The following is a 15,427-nucleotide window of genomic DNA, read 5'->3' on the forward strand; positions in this document are numbered from 1 at the left end:
AGTCCAGAACTGAGAAGTGAGTGGAAGAAGCTGGGATGAGAGAGAGTAGAGTGTAGGGATTGGGAACAAGAGGGTGGATGGGTATGACAGCGGCATTTATGGAGCGGAGGTCCTGTACCAAACGGTAGGAACCATTAGGTTTTTTTATACCCAGAATGGGGGTGTTATAGGGGGACTGAGTGGGACGTAGATATCCTTTGTGAAGAAGGTCAGAAATAATGGGAGAAAGTCCGAGAAGGGTAGAGGTGGTTAAGGGATATTGAAGCTGATGAATAAATTTGGTAGGGTCCCGTAATTGGATGGAGACTGGGGGGCACTGAGCTATGGAGGGATTGTCCGTGTCCCAAACTGAGGGGTTAACAGGGTGGGAGATACGTGGATGTGAGGAGGTAGGATCCTGCAATAGGGCCATAAAAAAGGAAGTAGAGGCATCGAAAAGTGGGAAGGAAATAGACGCCTTGAATTGGGAAAGAATGTCCCGTCCCAACAAGGGAATTGGGCATTGAGGCATGACTAAAAAGGAGTGGATAAAATGTGAAGAGGAATTCTTAAGGCGACACAGAAGTGGGGGAGTTCTGAGTGGATATATGCGTTTCCCTCCTACCCCGACAATAGGAGTGGAACTAGGAGTGGTGGCACCATGGAACTCTGTCAAAAGTGAGAAGGTTGCTGCTGTATCTAATAAAAAGGTGACTGACCGGCCATCCACTACAAGGGTTACCCTAGGCTCGCGAGTGGTGATATTGAGGGTCGGGTGTGGCCCAGGGCTCCGTCAGTCCTCTTCAGCTAATCCCACTATCGGAGGACAAGAGGGGGGCATTCTAGCGATTGGCCCTTCACCCCTTCGGGAGAAGGGGCAATCGGAGCCCCAATGTCCTGTTTGTTTACATTTGGGACAGGGTTTATTGGGGGGCCGTGGCTGAGGACAGGAGCGTGACCAATGACCCTCTTTTCCACATTTAAAGCAAGCTCCAGGAGGGGCCCTTGTAGGGATCGGGAATTTCTGTGAATGGGGAACAGGATGAGGAGTCCCCCTGATCATTTGAGCAACCATTAGTAAATCAGTTTGCCTGGCCTTATGCCTTAGGCGTTCTTTTTCGTCATCTCATCCATGGAAAACCTTAAAGGCCAGCGACAGAATCTCACTTTGAGAAGTTGCCGGTCCATGTTCCAACTTTTTTAATTTGGCCTTAATGTCGGGGTAGGACTGAGCTAGGAAACTGGTCATAAGGATATGACGGCCCTCATCTGTGTCCGGGTCCAGTGTGGTATATTGCCTGAGGGCCTGAATAAGCCTCTCTAGAAACTCAGTGGGGGTTTCATCCTTTTTTTTGGATAATTTCCTGGACCTTCTGAAAATTGACTACTTTGCAGGCCGCCTTTTTTAAACCCACAATGAGACACGAGGCAAACCTATCTCGGGCTTGTATGCCTTGATTTGTATTGTAGTCCCATTGTGGATCGATTTCTGGGACCGCTTCAGGCCCTAGAGGGAAAGTAGGGTCTGTGCGATGTGTTTCATTCGCATGAGTTTGAGCTGCATCCCAAACTCGTCGCCATTCCTCGGTCAGGAGGGTGTTGGCGAGGAGCATAAATATATCTTTAAAAGTTAAGCTGTAGGCTTGTAAAAATCCATTGGAATTCTTATTGTTGAGTCACTTCCTGGTGGGTTTTTCTTTTTCCTGCAGCTGAAAGGGTTTTAACTGGATTGGTCAGGATAAGTCACTTCCTGGTGGGTTCCTGCAGCTGAAAGGGTTTTAACTAGATTGGTCAGGATAAGTCAGGTTCCTTTATGTAAGTGGTAAGATCGGAGGAATAGGAGCCCAGTTTGCGCTCCATCTGAGATAAATCAGCCAGGGAGAAGGGGACGTGGACACGGACAATACCTTCAGCTCCAGCTACCTCCCTTAATGGGGCCATAAAAGTGGGAGGGGCCGGAGGGGGTCCATGGGAGCGTGTGAGCCGCGGGCTGAAGGAAATAGGCGGAGCGGTGGGAGTAGGAGCTATGGGTGCCGGAGCCAAGGCGGCAGGGGGGGAAGAGAGGGGAGGAAGGTGGCTCCGGGAGTATAGGGTTGAGAGGAGGGGCCCTATAAGGGGGAGGCTCATCGGCCGGGTCAAAAGAATCAAGAGAGGAGGATGGGGGAGGAGAGGACAATGGGGAAGCAATCTTACATGCCAGAAGAGCCTGGGAGGGAGAGCAAGTAGTGCAAAGTGAGGGGTTTTGGGATAGTAACCTAAAAGCTTCGACATAAGGGATCTCCTTCCACTTGTTCAGGCGCTGGCAATAGTTGAAAAGGTCCCTTAAAAGATTTGGATCTAAAGAGCCTTCAGGGGGCCATTTGTTCTGGTTATCTAGAGGGTAATGGGGCCAATCCTGAGTGCAGAATTTTGTCAATAATTTGGGTTTGATGTCAGGCTTAAGGGAAAGAGGTCCTAAATTTTTGAGGAGACACTGGAGGGGCGTGTCTGCCACCGGGGAAGATGGGGAGGTCCCCATGGTTAGAGGGAAGAAGGGTGTAGGGAGCGGAAGACCTCGGGCGAGGAGGGAGCAGTCTGCGAGGTAAAGGGCGTCCCCAATGCCTCGAGAGAGACCCGGAGGGGGATCAATCTACAAGGTAAAGGGCGTCCCCAATGCCTTGAGAAGGATCCGGAGGTTCCGGAGACGGAACGGAAGGGAAAGCGCGATGGAGATCGTCACCTCGATCGCTATTCCCAAAGGGGTAAGGAACCCGGATGGCCACAAGGTTACCAGTACTGGATTTAGGCAGTTGGAGAGGAAAGGTGACTGGGGTTCCCTGGGGGTAGATTAAGCTCCTCACTCCTCATAAAGTGTCTTCTATTGGCCTCTTTTGTGTTCTGATGGAAGGGCACAGGGGTCCACTGTGACCATGAAGGTCGTGGTGGGAGGTTGTCCCCCCTTAACTCAGCGTCGGGAGGCTACCGGACGGTCACGGCTAGTACTCCCGCGTATAGCTGAGGTAAGGTGTGCTCTTCCAGGGGGAAACTTACGAATTTTCGAAGCCGGTGTTGAGTGTCGAGAGCCAGCGCCGGAGCAAGAGGACGAGGGTGGCCTGCCAACAGAGGAACAGAGTGCCGTTGAAGGCTAACTCCGTCCCGGGTTTCGGCACCAATAAAAGATGGAGACGGTTGGCAAGTCACCGGAGAAGTCCGCTTTATTACAAGATGAGGCTTACATATAGACTCTTGGGGCTTCCGGGTTAAGGGAGAAAGTGACGTGTGGGTTTCTGATTGGTCCGGCTTGCCGCTGGCGGGAAAATAGGTGGCGGGAAGCCGAGACTTATGGGAAGAAGAAGCCGCTCAGGGGCCATCTTTGGTGTGGATCGGACTGCATATGGAACCTTACATTTTCTAGAACTCATTTTTTAAAAAATTATATATTTTTGAGCTCATAGTCTTATGGTAAATACACATTTAATTTTTCATATTTAAATTAGTGTATTTTTCTCATCAGTCTTCTTTTACCTAAGTGTAGAGGCTTTCACACTTTGTCATTATGAGGCCAATTTTTGGAGGAATAACCCTCAAATACTTTAAAAAATTACTTTTCCTAAATCCTAAAAAGCACACATAGTGATGTTGGGGTAGATCTGACAGCCATGAAGGACAAAAGGCCGGCCATCTGAACCTGTGCTCTCAGGGTCCATCCTGGCTGTCAGATTTTACATTTGCCATTTCTGACTATATTAACCTATATTAACCTATAATTAACCTATATTTCAGTCACAATATAAAAGTCTGATGGACTCTATTTTATTTTCTAACAGGTTAAATCTAATAGAGACGTTAATGATCATCTGTAACACTGCCTTCTACATGTGGAGCTCCACTTACAGTAAGTTACAGAATCTTCACTTCCTGGTTTTTGTATGTGTGCACACCTGTGTATTGTGTTGTTGTGTCTACATATGTTCTCATGTCTATATATCATGTACATGGTATCAAAATTGACATATAAATGAGTGCTCAAAAATTAAAATTTAAATAAGAAATGGATCCAAATATTTTTTAGTTTGTGTGACTTATAAGTTCAGTTTGGATTGGGTAAATAGATAAAAATAAAGATGTCTTTAAAATTACTAACATATTTTTCTAGGTGGTCAAACAATAAAGTATTGGTTTCCATAAAATATTAAAGATGTCATTAATTACTTCTAGGATTTTTCTTCAACAGGAAAGAGGTGGCTAATCCTGTTAACTGCTTACTTGATATCCTGGTTTATACAGTTAAAAATAAGTAAATTAGATTTAACATAAGTGAAATTAATTTTCATAAATGTGTTAAAGGAGACATCTGATTAATTTACAAACTTGAAGGGCTAAATATCAAATACTAAATATCAAACCAAGTACTCTTAAATTCCATAAGGTAATACATTTAAACACTGTGTGTGTTTTCCTACATTGGTAAACAGAAAAAACTTAGGTCTTAATCCACAGAAGGCCAGCTCCATTCCTTGGTGGGAAGAGTGTGGCAGAGGGAAGCAGCTCACATGATGCCCAGGAAGCAGAGAGAAAGAGAATGCACTTTCCAGATGCAAAGATGTACCCCATAGCCATGGCCCACTTCCCACCTCCTCCAGTCACACCCTAGCACTTCAGTTACCACTCAGCTAATCCCTATCAGGGTATTAATTCACTGATTGGGTTAAGACTCTTGCAACCCAATTATTTCTCCTCTGAACCTCCCTGCATTGTCTCACATGTGAGTTTTGGGGGGACACATCACATCCAAACCATAACATATACTAAGACTGTAAGAAGAATTAGTTGCATTTCAATTAAAGTAATATATAAAAAGTAACTCATTTTATTAATTTGTCCAAATTCAATTTCATAAAGATTGTTTAAAAATGTAAGTTTAAAAAAGGATCAACAGCTAAAAAGAGAGATAAGAAAGTTTTAGGTATGAAAATATATTTAATATAAAATGTGAAAGGAAATGTTTTTGGATGAAAAAGTTTTTTGTCTGGTAAAGTAAAAGGCTGTAAAATGTCAAAGTAAGTTACAAAAAAATCTGTGGGAGATAAATTTTTAATAAAAGTTTGTAAGTGATTAAAATATATAATTATATAATTAATCCAAATAGTTAAAGTTATTTAAAGACTTTTCCTCTATTAAAAAAATAAAGAAAGAAAGAAAATTCTCAATCTATGAGGCTAAAGGCCTTGAACAGGGTTTCTGGCATGGAGCATGTTTACAAAAATACATAAAAAACTGGGGTGTGAGCCCTGTCTCCTGGAGGAGGACTATGTGGCATTCTGTCAGGAGACAGGACAAACAGGCCACCCGGGGACTAGAGCCCTGCCCTCTCCCATGGAAGGAGGCCAACATGACATGCGTCCTTCAGGCCACTCGGGGCCTGGGGTCCAGTCCCCCTTTCCTGTGTTCCATGAACAGGATGTTCTTCTGTGCTCTGCAAGCCAGTTCTGTGTCTGTAGAACCGTCACCTTCTGTGTTCCCACAGTTGTTTTTTACCTTCTTCGATTGACTTATAATCTGCCAAAGTAGGCTAGTAACTGCTTACCCAAGGCCTGGCCTTTAGAACGTATGGCTAGCTTACTGCAAGCATATAAAAGACAGTGTCACAGGCAGTGGAGACAGGAGCAGCTTCCTCCGTGAGGTGCTCCACTCCTGAATAAAGCTCTTCTCCTCAGCTCGGCAGGCGGACAGTCCCTTCCACGACTGCAGGTTTCCAGGCCTCCTCCCACGTTGCAGTCAGTACAACACTAGGGCTTTTTCAAGATGGCAGAATAGAGGAGGCCGTGTTCCTGGCTGCTCAGTGGTGTGAGAATGAGAAAGCAGACAGGCAGCTTTTCCACAAGGTAGGTGAACAAAATAGAGGGGTTGGGGAGTTTACTGGAATTTAAAATGGTGTCATTCAGAGCAGGCTGGGGACACAGGATATAATAGGGATACAATAAAATGAGGAAGAAGTCCCCAGTGGCACAGCCCCTACCCCAGCCAGGCTGGAAGCACAGCAGAGTGGCCCCTCCGTGCCCATAGTAGAGATAGCAGAATTAAAGGAACCCACATTTTGGGGAGACCTGAAGTGTGTCTGGATACAGAACATTTAGAGATCAAGAACACTGCCCGATAAACCTGAAACATGAGCTGCAAGGTATTAGTGTTGGGTAAAGAAGCCGCCATCCCTCCAGGCAGCATGTGGAGGACAAAGGAAGGAACCATTTTGTAGCTGTGGCAGAGGGCTGGCAGCTGAGGGAGCCAACTCAAGTGGCCAGGAGAAAACCACACATGGAGAGAGGTTTACACTGAGGTCCATGTTCTTGGAAACCCATCTGGTTCTACGATGCCCCTTCCAGTCTGACTGCTTGCAAGACCTGCTGGGAGAGATGCATCTGGCCAGGGAATCAGAAGGGAAGGGGTGGGAGAGACTGGAAGCTGCACTGAAGACCAGGAAATGTGGGGTCTGCAGGTGATACAGGGGACTAAGAATTGGCTCCCCCACCACATGGGTGGAACCCAGGGGAAATTACTGGGGCACAGTCTTCCAGTGTGGAGCAGCAAGTACTGGGTGATAGAGGTGCTGACTTAAAATCTCCAGACCAACTGGCATTCAGCAAAGGGCTTGAGCCCACCTAAGCCTGAGCCTTCCACCAGGAACTCCTCGAATGGGATCACCTCTCACCCCAGTAATCCAGAGCAGGGGCATCAGGCTCCAGACGGCCTCACCTGAGACGCTGGGGAGAGAAACAGAACCTCCTGAACTCCAGTGAAAGGGATTCTTTAACTTCATCAGGATCCTTTTTTAAAATTCTTCCCTCTTTGTGACCTTAATGGTATATAGACATTTACACATATTCATATTTGCTTTTTTCATATTCCTGGCACTTTTGAAGCCAGTTATTTTTCATGGATTATTCTTTTTGTGAACTAGGATGTCTGATTAGTATATTTTAGTTTTGTTTTATAGTCTTCTACTTTAATTTTTTAGAATTTTTTACTTTACATATATTTTCTCCTATTTCCCTTGATTCTCTTCTCTTCTGCTAACAGCCAATCTCTATTATTCTTTCGCTCTTCCTTTAATTTCTTACATGTACCTTCTCTCCTCCTCCTTCATAATCACCACATCCTGTATCAATTCTGTTCTCTCCCCATCTACCATTTGAAATTGTAAAGCTTTTTTCAGACTTGCAGTTTATATTGCAGGCAATAACTGATCATATTTCCATTTTTGTGATAATTAATATTGTAGATGTCATAGTAGGTACTATTTGGTTTAATGCTGTATATTGTTTGTACTGGTTGTAGTTATTATTTGTGCCCCCCCTAATCAGTGAGGTACTGAAATCTTCAGGGACACTATAAATCCACAGGACAGAAACTCTACTCCTCAGATCCATACTGTTAGATGGGTAGACACACAAACAGCATAAAACAGCAAGGGAACAAACTGCCCCAAACAAACCAAGATACTCCAGTAACAGAATCCATGGACACCACAGTGAAGAAGAAATTGTTTTTTTCACTGACATCAGTTACATTTCAAAAGAAAACAGTTATTTACAATCTAAAAGGTAGGGACCCATACTTAATTAACTTCCTAAAAAAGATTAAGACAGGAAAGGGGAACTGACCCTTTCCCTAAGACACATATTAATGTACTGATACAAACTAAAGTTTGACCCTCCGTTAAAATAAGAATTTCTTAAAACATTAATTTGCTCTTAATTATCAAGATAATTTTTTGTGTCTGTTGAATTTTGCTATTTAGAAAAAGTAGTTTTAAAGGAATTGTTTGTCTATCTCCAGTTAAAAACAACTGTTATTCTACATTCCAGATTCTAAATATTTCTTCGAAAGCTGTTTTTTTAATATAAGAACATCAGAGTAATCATGATACTGTTACTGACTTCTTTGTATTCTAAAAGCATTCATACACAATTCTTTAAAATATAAGGTTAAGGAGAATCTGGTTTATTTAAAGGTTAACAATATGGGATGTAAACACATTTTTCTACTGTCTTACAAAAGGGGTTTAAAATTTCACTTGTTGGATTTATGTTTTAGGTGTAATATTAAATTATGCTAACTGATTCATATAGACTCAAAAATGATATATAAAAATTTATAAAATAATTTTTGGGAGACTAAGATTAGTTTAAAAAATAAAACACCTTATCTAAGATATGTCAAGAGGTCACATCACCTTAGTTAAAACCGTCTCTCACCTTATTCCTTATGAGGATAACCATGCAAGTTCATTTAAAGTTAATTTCAAAAGCTAAGATAGATTTTTGATATAAAAATTACTGTGATTTTAAAGTAAAATGGGAAATACAATATATAGATTAATAAAGGTTTGAGATTTCAAAAATTTGTTTATTAGTTCATTATCTGACAGATAATTAATATCTGAATATATCATGAATTTTTAAAAAATCTCAACCTGAAAATAAAAAACATATAACCCATTCAATAACTGGGCAACTACACAGAAACTTCTCAAAGAAGTTAAAATGGACAATTAGGTGAAAAAAACTTCAACATCTGTAGGTATCAGGGAAATGCAAATAAAAACTCTACTGAGATTTCATCTTAGTCCAGTGAGAATGGCTATTGTCTGGAATAAAAATAACAATAAATGCTGGCAGGTATGTGGGGAAAAGGGAACCCTCACACAATGTTGGGAATGTGGATTAGTGCAGCCAGGATTGGAATCATTGTGGAGATTTCCTTAGAAAACTAAAAAATGGAACTGTCACACAATTTGCTAATGAGTGACACCATTCCTCACCATTCATCTAAAAGATTCAAGACACAGCACTAAGTACAGATACAGTCCCATGTTTACAGCAGCACGCGTCACCACAGCCAAGCCAGGGAATCTCCTGGTGTCCGCTAACAGATGAATGGACAAAGAAAATGTGGCATGTACACACAATGGAAATTTAATCAACCATAATGAAAAGTAGGGGCTGGGTTTGTGGGCCGGTGGTGGAGCAGTCATCTTGCAGGTGTGAGGCACTGGTTTGATCCTCAGCATCACATAAAAATAAACAAAATAAACAATGGTACTGTGTAAATCAGAACTAAAAAAAAAAAAAAATAATAAGTAAAAAGAAGGACAAAAGTTAGCATCTGAGGAGAATGGATGCAATCGAAGGGCAGTATTTTAAGACAAAAAAGCCAGACTCGGCACAGCAAGTATTGCACGTTTTATCTCATATGTGGAAGCGACACAGAAAAAAGGAAAAGAAATCATCTCACTACAATAAAAGATGGACTATTAAGATAAAGGAAGGGAATCGGGGAGTGCAAGGGGACACGCTGTGCAGTGAAGTTAACCCACATTACCTGCATCCAGGAATATACCACAGGGAAGCCCCTTAGTGTGCATGATTAACAGGCACCAGTGCAACAGTGCTGACTATACTGACTCCAGTGGCTTTTGCCTCAATTATGATTTCTATTTCAAGGTGGAAACTCAAAGGTGAAAGTCACAGAAACATGAAAAATGGCTTAAAGATCCAAGGTACAGCATTTTTCTGAGCCAGAATATGTGGCTTTATTTTCCTGTCCAGTTCCACAGATTATGACTGCAATGGCATGGTTATATGGTTAGCAGTGAGGTTTCCCCACAGGTTCACGTGTGAGATAATGCAAGACGGTCCAGAGGTGAGATGATAAGGTTATGAGCACTGCATCAGATCAGTGGGTTAACCCACTAAAATGGATCCACTGGGTGGTACTGTGAGAAGGTAGGGGTGGCTGGGGGAAGTAGTTCTCTGGGGCCTGCCTTTGGGGTTTGCATTTGCATACTGTCCCTGGTGAATGGAGCCTCTCATGGCTGGAATGGAGCCTGCTTCATGGCTCTCATGTCCTGAGCTGATTTCCTCTGTCACCTTTTCATTCTGATGTTCTGCCTCACCTTGGACCTGAAGTTATGGAGCCACTGACTGGAATGAACCCCAGAAACCCTGAGCCAAAATGACCTTTCCCTCCTCTAAGTTTCCCTCCTCTAAGTTCCAGGTCCTCTGGTTACAGTGATGCAATGCTGGCTAAAACACACGGAGTCAGGAACAAGCAACTCTTTATTTAATAGTAAAATTAACTTGAAGGGTGTGACTGGCTTCCCATGAGAAGTAGTAAATTAGATTAACAAGGAACTAAATCTGGTTTTCAGATGGAGAGGTAATGGCATACAAACATGGAAGATACTTAATAGAAACTAGTGTAGGGTAAATGGCACTAACCAGATCCTAAAGTAACTTCCAAAGTGCCCTGGAGAAGAAGCATGTTATTGAGACGCCTGCCGGAGACTTGAAGCTCATTGTCAGAAAGGGTTTTGGAAACCTGTAGGGCCACTATAAGCCTATAGGGGGAAATCTGCAATACCCCAGATCTGTACTGCTAGAGGGGAAGATACATGAACAACATGAAAAAACAAGGGAAGAAAATGATCCCAACAAATCTAGATTCTACATTAATAGAATCCAAAGACAGTATGTTAGAGAAACGTCAGAAAAGGACTTTGGATTATACATGATTAAGATGATTTGTGAAGCAAAGGATGAGATAAGAGAACAAATACAGGCAACGAACGATAATATCAATAAGCTGAAAGAGCAACTGCAGGAAGCAAAAGATCATTTCAACAAAGAGATAGAGATTCTCAAAAGAAACCAAATGGAAATCCTTGAAATGAAGAAAACAATAAACCGAATAAAAAACTCAATGGAAAGCATCACCAAAAGACTAGACCACTTGGAAGACAGAACCTCAGACAATGAAGACAAAATATTTAATCTTGAAAATAAAGTTGCCCAAACAGAGAAGATGGTAAGAAATCATGAACAGAATCTCCAAGAACTATGGGAAATCATGAAAAGACCAAATTTAAGAATTATTGGGATGGAGGAAGGCACAGAGATACAAACCAAAGGAATGAACAATATTCAATGAAATAATATCAGAAAATTTCCCAAACCTGAAGAATGAAATGGAAAATCAAATACAAGAGGCTTACAGAACACCAAATGCACAAACTAACAACAGATCCACACCAAGGCACATTATAATGAAAATGCCTAACATTCAAAATAAAGATAGGATTTTGAAGGCCGCGAGAGAAAAGCATCAGATTACAAATAGGGGGAGACGAATACGGATAGCAGCAGACTTCTCAACCCAGACTCTAAAAGCTAGAAGGGCCTGGACCAACATATTTCAAGCTCCGAAAGAACATGGTTGCCAACCAAGAATCCTATATCCAGCAAAACTAACCAGATTTGAAGAAGAAATAAAATCCTTCCATGATAAACAAAAGTTAAAAGAAATTACAAATAGAAAGCCTGCACTACAGAATGTTCTCAACAAAATATTCCATGAGGAGGAAATGAAAAACAACAATGGAGGTCAGCAAAGGGAGGAACTACCTTAGAGAAAAACCACTCAAAGGAGAAACCAAGCCAACTTAAAAACCAAAAATAAGCCAAATGACTGGGAATACAAATCATTTCTCAATAATAACCCTGAACATTAATGGCCTAAACTTATCAATCAAAAGACATAGACTGGCAGAATGGATTAAAAAGAAAGACCCAACAATATGCTGCCTGCAAGAGACTCATCTCATAGAAAAAGACATCCACAGACTAAAGGTGAAAGGATGGGAAAAAACCTACCACGCACATGGACCCAGTAAAAAAGTGGGGGTTTCCATCCTTATATCAGATAAAGTGGACTTCAAGCCAAAGTTAGTCAGAAGGGATAAAGAAGGACATTTCATACTGCTTAAGGGAACCATAAATCAGGAAGACATAACGATAGTAAATCTTTATGCCCCAAACAATGGTGCATCCCTGTACATCAAACAAATCCTTCTCAATTTCAAGAATCACATAGACCACAACACAATAATTCTGGGCGACTTTAACGCACTGCTGTCACTACTAGATAGATCTTCCAAACAAAATCCAACCAAAGGAACCATGGAACTCAATAACACAATCAATAACCTAGACTTAACAGACATATATAGAATATTCCATCCATCAACAAGCGGATTCACTTTCTTCTCAGCAGCACATGGAACCTTCTCGAAAACAGACCATACGGTAGTGTTGCAGCTGCTGAAGGCTGGTTTGCTTCGCTATGGCGGTTACCCTCAGCCGAGTCCCTACTGCTGTCGCTCGCTGTAGGTTCCGACCTGGGGGCTGGCGGGATCAGGCCCTACCCACCCAGAGCGGTACCCGGATTCTGACTGGGAAGCGGAGGAGCGGGAGCTGCAGGAGGTCCGGAGGTACCACCACTTTTCCCGGCCCTCAGCCTGAAGCTGGCCTTCTAGCCTTGGCTCTTCAGCCCGTCGCCCCTTGGCGCGGGGCATCCTTCAGCTGCCTCCACTGTGGCTCGAGCTCCTTCCGTGTTGTCAGCTGCGTAGGGGCCGGTGTTCAGCTCCTTTGGGACCACCGGTCCCCTCACTAGTGACGTAGGCTTCATTACCCTTTAAGATAGTTCAGCATGCTTACGGGCAACTATTGTTTTAGATGTTAGATTCTAGGGGCAGTGTACAGAGTAGCTAAGCTGGCCCACATGGCCTGGTGGCCTTTACCTACCAAAGAGGGCTGGGCTCTTGGTGAGTTAGTCCTAGACTTTTCAAACACCCTTCCTGCTTCCACGCATGGCTTCTGCCATTGGTTCTTTCCCCCAGCACCCTGATATGACAGAAAAAAGCAATTCGATTCCGGAAAATTCAAAGGCAAATGGAGGCGCCTGGTGCCCAGTCCAGAACCCTGACATGGGAAGCTATGGAACAGATACGGTATTTACATAAAGAATTTGCAGATTCTTGGTCAGTTCCCAGGTTGGCCAAAGGTTTTAATGTCAGCACCAATGTTATTTGAAGGGTTTTAAAAAGTAAATCTGTACCCACTTTGGAACAAAAACTGAAGCAGAATTAAAAAGTCCTTAAAAAAGCTGAGTTTGCCCACTCACTCCAGCAGCTCCAGGGCTCTGGAAATACCTTGAAGCCACTTGCAGCAGACCACTCTGTATCAAGCTCTTTGCTGATGCCAGGGGATGAAGCCTCACATGAAGGTCAGCATCACAGTACAGCTTTGACAGTGAGAGTCAAAAACTCACAGTACTAATGCAGTGAGACAAAAGGGAAGGAATAAAGGAATCCAGGGCTTGAAGAAGGAGAGCTTTATGCCTGTCACTGAAGCTTTGGGTCATCAGAGAGGGTCTCCAGTGATTGTGCGGACACCAGAAGAACTGACAGTAGTAGATTGCCAAGCGACGAAAAACTGGAACTGTTGAAGAGAGGGGAGCTAGGAAACCAGAACTTCAGCAGCAGAGTAGTGCAGAGGGAACGGGAGTTCTTTGACAGCAATGGGAACTTCCTGTACAGAATTTGAGTTGGGGTCGGACTTGTGGAGATGCCAAGATTTCTGTATGTGGATAACCACTTTGGAATAAGAACTGATGCGCCTGGAATATGGACAGAAAGAGCTGCTTGGTTATTTAAGCTCCTTGGATCACTGCTCCCAGTCTTTGTATCTTCAGTATTCCCTCTTATTGCTTAACTTTTGTATACCAAAAATCAGTATTGTTTCTGTGATACTTGCCAATAATATGTTTGAGAGGAAGTTAAAAGTTGGCCTTCTGACCTCATTTTTTTTTTTTTCCTGATCATTGAACACTTAACAGTTTTTGAGCTCTTAGTAAATTGGTTGTTTTGTTTTCCTTAGGTGCAAAAATAAAATGTAGGAGTTTGTGTTGCAAAAAAAAAAAAAAAAAAAATAGATCATATGTTATGCCACAAAGCAGCCCTTAGGAAATGCAAAAAAATAGAGATACTGCCTTGTGTTCTATCACATCATAATGGACTGAGAGTAGAAATCAATGACAAAATAAAAAACAGAAATTATTCCAACACTGGAGACTAAATAATATGCTATTGAATGAAACATGGATAACAGAAAACATCAGGGAGGAGATAAAAAAAAATTCTTAGAGGTCAACAAAAATGACAATACAACATATTAAAATCTCTGGGACACTATGAAAGCGGTACTAAGAGGAAAATTCATTGCATGGAGAGCATTCCAGAAAAGGATGAAAAGTCAACAACTAAATGACCTAACATTACAGCTCAAAGCCCTAGAAAAAGAAGAATAGAATAACAGCAAAAGTAGTAGAAGACAGGAAATAATTAAAATCAGAGCTGAAATCAATGAAATTGAAACAAAAGAAACAATTCAAAAAATTGACAAAACAAAAAGTTGGTTCTTTGAGAAAGTAAACAAAATAGACAAACCCTTAGCCACACCAACAAAGAGAAGGAGAGAGAAAACTCAAATTGCTAAAATTCATGATGAAAAAGGAAATATCATGACAGACACCACTGAGATACAGAACATAATGAGAAGCTACTTTGAAAATCTGTATTTCAACAAAGTAGAAAGTACTGAAGACATTGACAAATTTCTAGAGACATACGCTCCTCCCAAACTGAACCAGGAGGACATACATGATTTAAACAGATCAATATCGAACAATGAAATAGAAGAAGCCATTAAAAATCTACCATCCAAGAAAAGCCCAGGACCAGACGGATTCTCAGCCAAGTTCTACAAGACCTTCAAAGAAGAACTCATTCCAATACTTCTCAAAGTATTCCAGGAAATAGAAAAGGAGGGTACCCTACCAAACTCATTCTATGAAGCTAACCCAAACCAGGAAAAGACACATCAAGGAAAGAAAATTTTAGACCAATATCCTTGATGAATATAGATGCAAAGATCCTTAAAAAAATATTGGCAAACCGTATCCAAAAATATATTAAGAAAATCGTGCATCACAATCAAGTGGGGTTCATTCCTGGAATGCAAGGATGGTTTAACATCCGTAAATCAATAAATGTAATCCATCATGTCAATAGACTTAAGGATAAGAATCATATGATTATTTCAATTGACGCAGAAAAAGCTTTCGGCAAAATACAATACCCCTTCATGCTCAAAACACTAGAAAAAATAGGGATAGTAGGAACATACCTGAACATTGTAAAGGCTATTTATGCTAAGCCCATGGCCAACATCATTCTTAATGGAGAAAAACTGAAACCATTCCCCTTAAAAACGGGAACAAGACAGGGATGTCCTCTTTCACCACTTCTATTCAACATTGTCCTTGAAACTCTAGCCAGAGCAATTAGGCAGACTAAAGAAATTAAAAGGATACGACTAGGAAAAGAGGAACTTAAGCTGTCACTATTTGCAGATGACATGATTCTATATTTAGAGAATCCAAAAACCTCCTCCAGAAAACTTCTAGACCTCATCAATGAATTCAGCAAAACAGCAGGCTATAAAATCAACACGCATAAATCTAAAGCATTTTTATATGCAAGTGACAAAACAGCTGAAAGGGAAATGAGGAA

General features: G+C 41.8%; 1 pseudogene across 1 annotated transcript; it reads left to right on the top strand.

Moving 5' to 3' along the window:
* The first annotated feature begins 12,138 nt into the window (after nt 1-12,138).
* Nucleotides 12,139-13,760, top strand: LOC306642577 (neugrin-like; annotated as a pseudogene). The gene is made up of 2 exons: nt 12,139-12,420; nt 12,711-13,760. The product of its transcript is annotated as a neugrin-like (transcript).
* Nucleotides 13,761-15,427: the final 1,667 nt, after the last annotated feature.

Source organism: Sciurus vulgaris (genome assembly GCF_902686455.1).
Source record: "Sciurus vulgaris genome assembly, chromosome: 13".
Classification (NCBI taxonomy): Eukaryota; Metazoa; Chordata; class Mammalia; order Rodentia; family Sciuridae; genus Sciurus; species Sciurus vulgaris.